The following is an 8,770-nucleotide window of genomic DNA, read 5'->3' on the forward strand; positions in this document are numbered from 1 at the left end:
ACTCTTGATTTCAATGGGAGGGTGCAATTTTTCAGGGGGGTTCTTATAATTTCTGCTTGACATTTTTCATTTTCAGGTTATCAGTAACTTTCACAACTCAAGATTTTGCTGGCGAGGAAATGTAACACTAGGCCAACGGAAGCTGAATAACTAGTTAAGTCTAGGTGTCCTAGTGGTCTAGAGCGCTAGACACAGTGCAGGCGGTGTTATCTCGATATCCCAATAACATAAGTTCGAATCCCGGTGAGGGAAGAAAAATATTAGCTTACGCAAATTTGCAGATTTAACATTGTTGTGCTGATATTTAGAGTAATTATGAATATAACATGTGTTAACAGCCATGTATCACCTTACTATATATATATATATATGTATTTAGACCCCTCTACCAAGAAATTTGTTTTGCATGCACACGTATAAAAATTGCGGTTTTTATCCAACGCAATCATAGGTTTGAACGTTGTTTTCAATTTAGACATGTTTATATATATATATATATTTCAAGTCGCTATTCAATCATACAAATTCTGATGATTTAGTGGTTGCAGTATGAATCACTTAATTTCCGTCAGATCTTTTCTATTTTTATGAAAATTGCTTTTTTACACGAAAAAACACACACTTTTAAAGGGAATTTCAATATGTTTAATAAAACTTAAAAAAGAAAAAAAATGCAAAACAAAATAAATGAAAACTAAGCCACTACCTTAAGGTAATAAATTATACAACATGGATTTTGTTGATGCAACCAATTAAGTTGTAAATAAGCATCAAGAACAATAGGATATATGGCATTTACGTTCATGATACCGAAACCCTACACAATAGAGCCTGAAGCGGTAACTTACTACTTTTAGAATGTTTAAATTATATTCTATTTACTCAGTTTATCAATGTTCTTGTTTATAGATATATGACGATATGGTATGAGTGCCAATGAGACATCACTCCATCCAAGTCACAATGTGTAAAAAGTAAACCATTAAAGGTCAAAGAATGGCCTTCAACACCGAGCCTTGGCTCACACCAAACAGCAAGCTATAAAGAGCCCTAAAAATGACTAGTGTAAAACCATTCAAACAGGGAAACCAATGGTCTAATCTATATAAAAAAACGAAAAATGTGAAAAACTTATGAACCACATCAACAAACGACAACCCCTGAACAACAGGTTCCCGACTTCGGACAGGTGCAAACAAATGCAGCGGGTTTAAACGTTTTAACAGGTGCCAACATTCACCCTAACCTGAAACAGTAGTATAACATTACAACATAGTAAGACACCCTTTAAAATATCAATTGAAATGGCTAAACTTGATCAAAAAGAACTATTAACAAAACATATTAACATACACTGAACGAATAAATTTGATCTATGACACAATATCAATACAATATGTAAAACAATGTCAAAAGACAACTATAACCTGTGAGAAATTAGTGTTCAATTGAAAAAAGTTTACAGGTAACTGTAAATTTCATCATTTTGTTGATAGGAGTACGGAAATGTTTTTTACATATTCTTTAGTTGTTCATAGTACAAGAACAGAAGTGAAAATTTATTGTAATACTAAACCTTTGCCAGGTGGTACATATAAAGAATAGGGAGACGAGATACAACACAAAAACAAGGAAACACTGAATAACAAAAATGCATTACAAAGTGTGTCAACAGGTCAAATCAACTGGAAAGTACGATTTGGGAGTAATTGCAGTTACTGAAAGCTAGTTAAAAGCCAACAACAAATAATAATAACAAGAAATGATTGTAACAGGATGCTGTTACGAAGTCTCCCAAACGAAGCTCCCATAATTCGTAATTCCCAGGGTCGCCTGACATTGGGCAACGTCCAGTGAAAATTGGTTTGGTCCAGTAAAGTTATATGCATTAGTGATGCCTGGGGACTAACCTTGTATATCATTCAAATCATCTTGGCATGACAAACCAGAATATATATGGTTTAGGAGTGGGGATCTCGACCATTTACAAGATACTAGAACATTAGGGGTGGGGGGAACCCCTGGGGACTGACCGTATACGTCATTCAAATGTTCCAGACATGACAAATAGGAAAATATATGGTTTAGGGGTGGGGATCTCAACCATTTACAAGATATTAGAACTTTCTCAAATGGCAGGGGGTCGGGATGACCCCTTGGGACTAACCCTGTATATCATTCAAACCATCTTCGCATGACAAACCAGAATATATATGGTTTAGGGGTGGGGATCTTGACCACTTACAAGATATTAGAACTTTCTTAAATGGCAGGGGGTGGGGGTGACCCCTGGGGACTAACCCTGTATTTCATTTGATGTGCTTTATCATGACAAACCAGAATATATATGGTTTAGGGGTGGGGATCTCGACCATTTACAAGATATAAGAACTTTCTCAAATGGCAGGGTGTCGGGATGACCCCTGGGGACTAACCCTGTATATCATTCAAACCATCTTAGCATGACAAACCAGAATATATATGGTTTAGGGGTGAGGATCTCAACCATTTACAAGATATTAAAACTTCTTAAATGGAAGGGGGTGGGGGTGACCCCTGGGGACTAACCCTGTATTTTATTTGATGTGCTTTATCATGACAAACCAGAATATATATGGTTTAGGGGTGGGGATCTCAACCATTTACAAGATATTAGAACTTTCTCAAATGGCAGGGGGTCGGGATGACCCCTGGGGACTAACCCTGTATATCATTCAAACCATCTTGGCATGACAAACCAGAATATATATGGTTTAGGGGTGGGGATCTTGACCACTTAGAAGATATTAGAACTTTCTTAAATGGCATGGGGTGGGGGTGACCCCTGGGGACTAACCCTGTATTACATTTCATGTGCTTTATCATGACAAACCAGAATATATATGGTTTAGGGGTGGGGATCTCGACCATTTACAAGATATTAGAACTTTCTCAAATGGCAGGGGTCGGGATGACCCCTGGGGACTAACCCTGTATATCATTCAAACCATCTTAGCATGACAAACCAAAATATATATGGTTTAGGGGTGGGGATCTTGACCACTTACAAGGTATTATAACTTTCTTAAATGGCAGGGGGTGGGGGTGACCCCTGGGGACTAACCCTGTATTTCATTTAATGGGCTTTATCATTTAGAACATTTTCAATTAAAAAGATTGTGTCTATTACAAACGGTTTTCAATTTATAATCATTTGAAAATTTAAAAAAATAAAATCCCATAGGGTTCTATAGTAAAACCCTCTTTTCTTTTTGCCCCTCAAAGTACCCCTTTATAAACCCCATTGCACAAATAAAACCCTGATTGCACCACTAGACATGTTAGTCTAACATATTGTGAAACCCTAAGTTAATCTGACAAGCGGTTTTGGAGAACGGGTGCGGACAAGTTCAAATTTAAAAGCGGCGGAAGAAGAAGAAGAAGAAGAAGAAGAAGAAGAAGAAGAAGAAGAAGAATAAGAACTGAGCAAAAACAATAAGTCTTCCCAAACTTCGTTTGGGAGACTTAATAAATCATGTATACTATAATATTATTAAATACTATGCAAAATAATGATCTACCTGAATTTAGTATATATCCATCGAGACATTGGTGTATGTAACATGAACAGTCTTCTGAGGATGGCACACAATAGGTCATATGTTTAGGTTGAAAAACAAAGGAATACCCTCTGGTATAATCACAACTGCAAGTGGCATCTTTTCTCGTTGAATGTTCATTCAAAATCATCTGACCCTCTTCTCTGCATAGTGACTTCTGGAAGGTACATTGGCTACTTCCGTTCGTCCAAAACATAAACGGCTGATATCGGCCATGGGCGCATTTTCTTCCATTTAAATCGCCCAAAACTACCATCTTAAACCCTAAAACAAAATAATAGTTTTAAATATATATTATATTGGAATATCTGTTATTTGAAATAACCATTCAGTCTTGTTTTTTTATTTCTATTGGAAGTTATTGTTAATGTACGGTGCTTGCTTTCAGTTTGCCCATAGATGTACAGGTGTATCTGAAAAAGTGGGATTGCAAATGTCTGCATTTATATATATGCTTATTGCAAATAATATTAAAATGAACAATGTACCAACATATGTTCGTCTTCTTCTTTCAGTTTACACAATATTGCATTACTGTTTGTTTCAATATTGTTCAAAATGCTTAGCCGAAATGGAGCTAAAATATTTATTCAAAATGAACATATACAAATAACAGTACAATTAGATAGTTATTTGAATTAATGATAAAGAGCGTTTATATAAAAATGAATTAAAAACAGACTAGAAATTTGCAGCTTTCATTCTGAGTTCTGAGTCATTGTTTGATTAAAATCCGAAAACAAAAAATTATGACATGGCGGAAATCCTGTTTCTGCACAATGATGTCATTTGCAAAGTGCGTTTTTCAAGTCAAGAATATGTCATTTAATAAGTTAATGATTTCCGCTCTAACGACTTTCTCGAAAGTTGCACACCGTTCATAACATTGCATTTGTTAAAAATTGGATATACTTCAATTATCAAATGACAATTAAAAACAGATAATAGCTTGACTCATTCATTGTACCTTTCTTCTTTTCTATGATGACACTATCTAGTCATTATAAACAGTAATTGTTAAATACACGCCTCGAATACGGGGGTTCGTATGTTCGATCCCCAGCAGGTCGAACCACAAACTTGAAAGTTAGCATTTGCCGCTTTCCTTCTTAGCGCACAGAATACCATGAATTCCAGTCGTAGGGGACGACTAATTGATTTTTCTTAATATTCATTTTCACCCTTGCCTAGTCCGGTGTGTTTTTATTTGGCACAAACATTTATTTTCAGTTTTGTACTTAATTATATCCTGAATTTTTGTTTGACATTGAAATTTCGATGGTAGTGCTTTGATTTAAACGGTGAATGTCTGAGCTTGGATACAAGTTATTCTCATTTTGTGGCTAACACAAATGTGATAATTTATTAAATTCATACATGAACACATACGAATGCTTGATCAAAATGAACTTTAGAATTTTGAAACTATATCATGTATATGATTTGAAAAAACTCAGGGACATTGATAAGAAAAAGAATAGACATCTTTCCAATATTTGTTTTATTGGACATTATGACGTAAAGGTATTTGCTTTGTGATGTAGTACCCATAAGAAAAATTGTACTAATTGGAAGATCATGAGTTGTACGCATGAAAAATATTGGTCACAACAACACAAATTCCATCACAAATCCGGTAAATGTCGTTCAGCCAGAAAGAAGCATAAACTAGATATTTACGTCAGCATACAAATATATATCACGTGTCAGCTAAATATGTTGAACTATTGCACAAGAGGCCCAACATGTTTAATTTTATATTTTCCGCAAAAGAATATAAACATTGGAGCAATACTTCTGTAAAACGTCGGATTTAATGAAACATTGTGAAACGCAAAATCGATTTGTTAGTCATTACTGTACTACACTAAAATTTCAAAATCAGATTTGAGTTATTTCTACGTTAACAAAATACAGGCTAAGGACAACTCATATGAAATTCAATAGTTATAAGAGGTATGTTCTCCGATAATTAATCAGCTGGAACGAATGACTATCAACTAATCAACATTATAAGATAGTGTATCAAAGTTATGCTTGTATAAGATGTATAACGTATAAATATCGGCAAGCTGTTTGATGAATGAAAAATTGACGATATTTTGAACATAGATAAAGTATATTCCCCGGCCATTCCGGGACTAACAAAAAAAAAAGAATATAATACCTGATCCTTCAAAATCTGGTGTTTGTTTACAAAATTCTGTGAACATGAAGCTGTTTTCATCAAACAAACAGTAATATTGTAGTTTGGCATTGCAACCATTGTGCGCTCTCAAATTCCATTGTGAAGGATGAGGACACTGGATATTATATGATTTGCAGAAACAAATGTAAATAAGACCCTGAAACAAAAAATTTAAAAATTTGTGTACATTCGATTACCAATAGTCTATTTGCTTACTCAGTTATTGATTCTTCAGTTATAGATTATGTGTACAGGTAATTTCATTTAGGAGGGACATCAATGTCCATTGCTAATGAAGCGCAAGAGGAAATAGCACATGTATTAAAAAGTAAAATCACAAAAAAACTGGACTCCGAGGAAAATTCAAAACGAAAAGTCCCTAATCAAATGGCAAAATCCAAAGCTCAAACACATCGAACGAATGGATAACAACTGTCATATACCTGTCCTGGTACAGACATTTTCTTATGTAGACAATGGTGGATTGAACCTGGTTTTATCGCTAGCTAAAACTCTCACTTGTATGACAGTCGGATCAAATTTAATTTGTCTTATCTCTTAATTACATACTAATCTTTTGTTTAACTAAAACCTTTTTCAATCAATAGCTATCACTTTTAACTAAGCAGTTATTGGATTGGCAACAAACCAGTGTGTCCAGTTTAAAACCAGTTTTCTCAAACAATTTGAAAAATGAGTTATAATAGATTCAATCGGTATTAAGCAAAAACATTTTTTTAAGTAATCAAACGAAAGAGGTATCTTCCTGGTTCTCCACTAACATTCCCGTTCTTCATTCATTACTTTCAAATTTTTTACAATGAAAAACTTACATAATTCAAATTAATGAAACTATATGATTGCATTGTAACTTTAACTTATATATGAGCAATTTTGCTGTGCCGAAGGCCTCGTTTAAGTTTGAGATGAAGGCCAAAAAAAATAAAGGCATGTTGCCATTGTTTGGTTTTGTAAAGTATTATCGTGTCATAAATACTTTTCAATACATACAATTATTTCTTTTTATTACATGTACATGATGTATATTACCCATATTTCGCTATTTGTATGACTTAGAAAGTTTCTAGTTGCTTGCCAAAGGTGTATGCTCTCAGATTTGACGTTTTATTTTTATTCTTAACAGAACGACTTCTCTAAGATGTACTTTTACCCGAGTTTCCATTGGTCTGTATGTGTATCAAAATTGCTATTCGTTCAACTAAATTATTTTTCCTAGTCACACATTATTTCCTACAGGATTAGAAAAATCTGAATGAATCCAGTTGTTTTTGAACGCGTACGTTTATTGATTGACGGGCAATTTATGACAGCAACTATTAATAATTCTTTGTTCTTGATAATCTGTAAGTTGTTGATATTAAAAGTTCAGGTAATGAAGTCTTGTTCATACGAATAAAGGAACTGGTTGGCAAAAAGAGGACCACAGTTGGTTTCCATTGGAATGAGGATTGTTTGTTAAAAATCAAATATGTTGTCAATCAGGAAACCAAACATCTTGATAATGTAAGTTATTGTGTGTTTTTGTTATGATTTGTGCATCCCGAAGACATACAAGACAAGATATTTGTATCAACGTTGGCCATCTTTTTTATGAAACAAAGTAAGACCAATTTTATTCAATTTGTCTTTCATTGCGGAAAGAGGAATACCTGTTTAACCCATTTATCTGATGTTAGTCTATTGTTCTTACTGTAGATTTTTTTTCAAGCATCCACTGACCACAGTATTATAAGAGAACTTATATTATAATTTTAAACTTTTGACTTACGATCTTTTATCCTCTCAAAAACGAGTAGCATGTGTAGGATTCGAACCCGCGCGTTTTTTTTTTCATAATCATTCGAGTCTTCAGTCTATGCATCATACCACTAAACCACAATGGCTGACATCAATCATTACATGAATAGTACTCTTAAAGCGCTTAACTGTCAATACACGTCATTTAACTGTTTTTCTGTCTCATTGATAATTCGCTCTTGTAATCTAATGAAATATATATATCTTGGTTTGTTCATGTTTATTGAATTTGTTTTATTTTGGGTGTTATTATTTTTTTTAAAGACATGGGTTAAAACTACTTCTTTGACAGTAAAAACAGATACAAAATCATCGTCATTATATGAAAATGAAATATATAATACTTCTACGTGTTCTAAGATTAAAACAATATTTTGGTCCAGAAAAAAAATTACAATGAAAAAATTTCATTCCGGGTAAAAGGTTCGAAATTTGCACTGTTAATATCACCCTTATGACATTCGTTACCAACGACTAGACGATCACGGCTATGAATAGCTTGATGGTAAGTTTATGGAATCAACATAATTATTCATTGTACATCCGTAGCAATAGCAATTCTGATGGGGATTCAGAATGCGTACCACAGATAAAACTAGTTTATTGAACGGTGAACGATATTTGCCAAATGTAATAACGTTGAAATAATCTTAACTTAATGAAACGGAAACAGTTTAAACAAAATTTAGATATACTTGTTCAATTTAAATCGTAAGCACATTAATTTTAATACTTTAGGAAAGCAACATGAATTTGGGCATTATGCAATGGTAGATTTATGGCACCTACGCTAATAATATTTATTTTACTAAGAACGGCTTAACGGTGTTTAGTCTTCAATATACCAAATCATGTTGTTAAATATTATATATATAAATTTTGAAGGTTCTAAATTTTGGTAATAAAAATTTTTTAACTTTTCAAAACAAGATAAATAAATTCTGTATATTAATATATGTCTTTTTGAATAAATTAAATATACCAAAATCTATTCAATAGTTATCAAATGTACCAGGATTATAATTCAATACACCAGACGCGCGTATCGTTTACATAAGACTCATTAGTGACGCTCAGATCAAAATAGTTATAAAGCCAAACAAGAACAAAGTTGAAGAGCATTGAGGACCCAAAATTCTAAAATGTTGTGCCAAATTCGGCTAAG

This window comes from Mytilus californianus, unplaced genomic scaffold (genome assembly GCF_021869535.1).
Source record: "Mytilus californianus isolate M0D057914Y unplaced genomic scaffold, xbMytCali1.0.p SCAF_9, whole genome shotgun sequence".
In the NCBI taxonomy this organism is placed as follows: domain Eukaryota; kingdom Metazoa; phylum Mollusca; class Bivalvia; order Mytilida; family Mytilidae; genus Mytilus; species Mytilus californianus.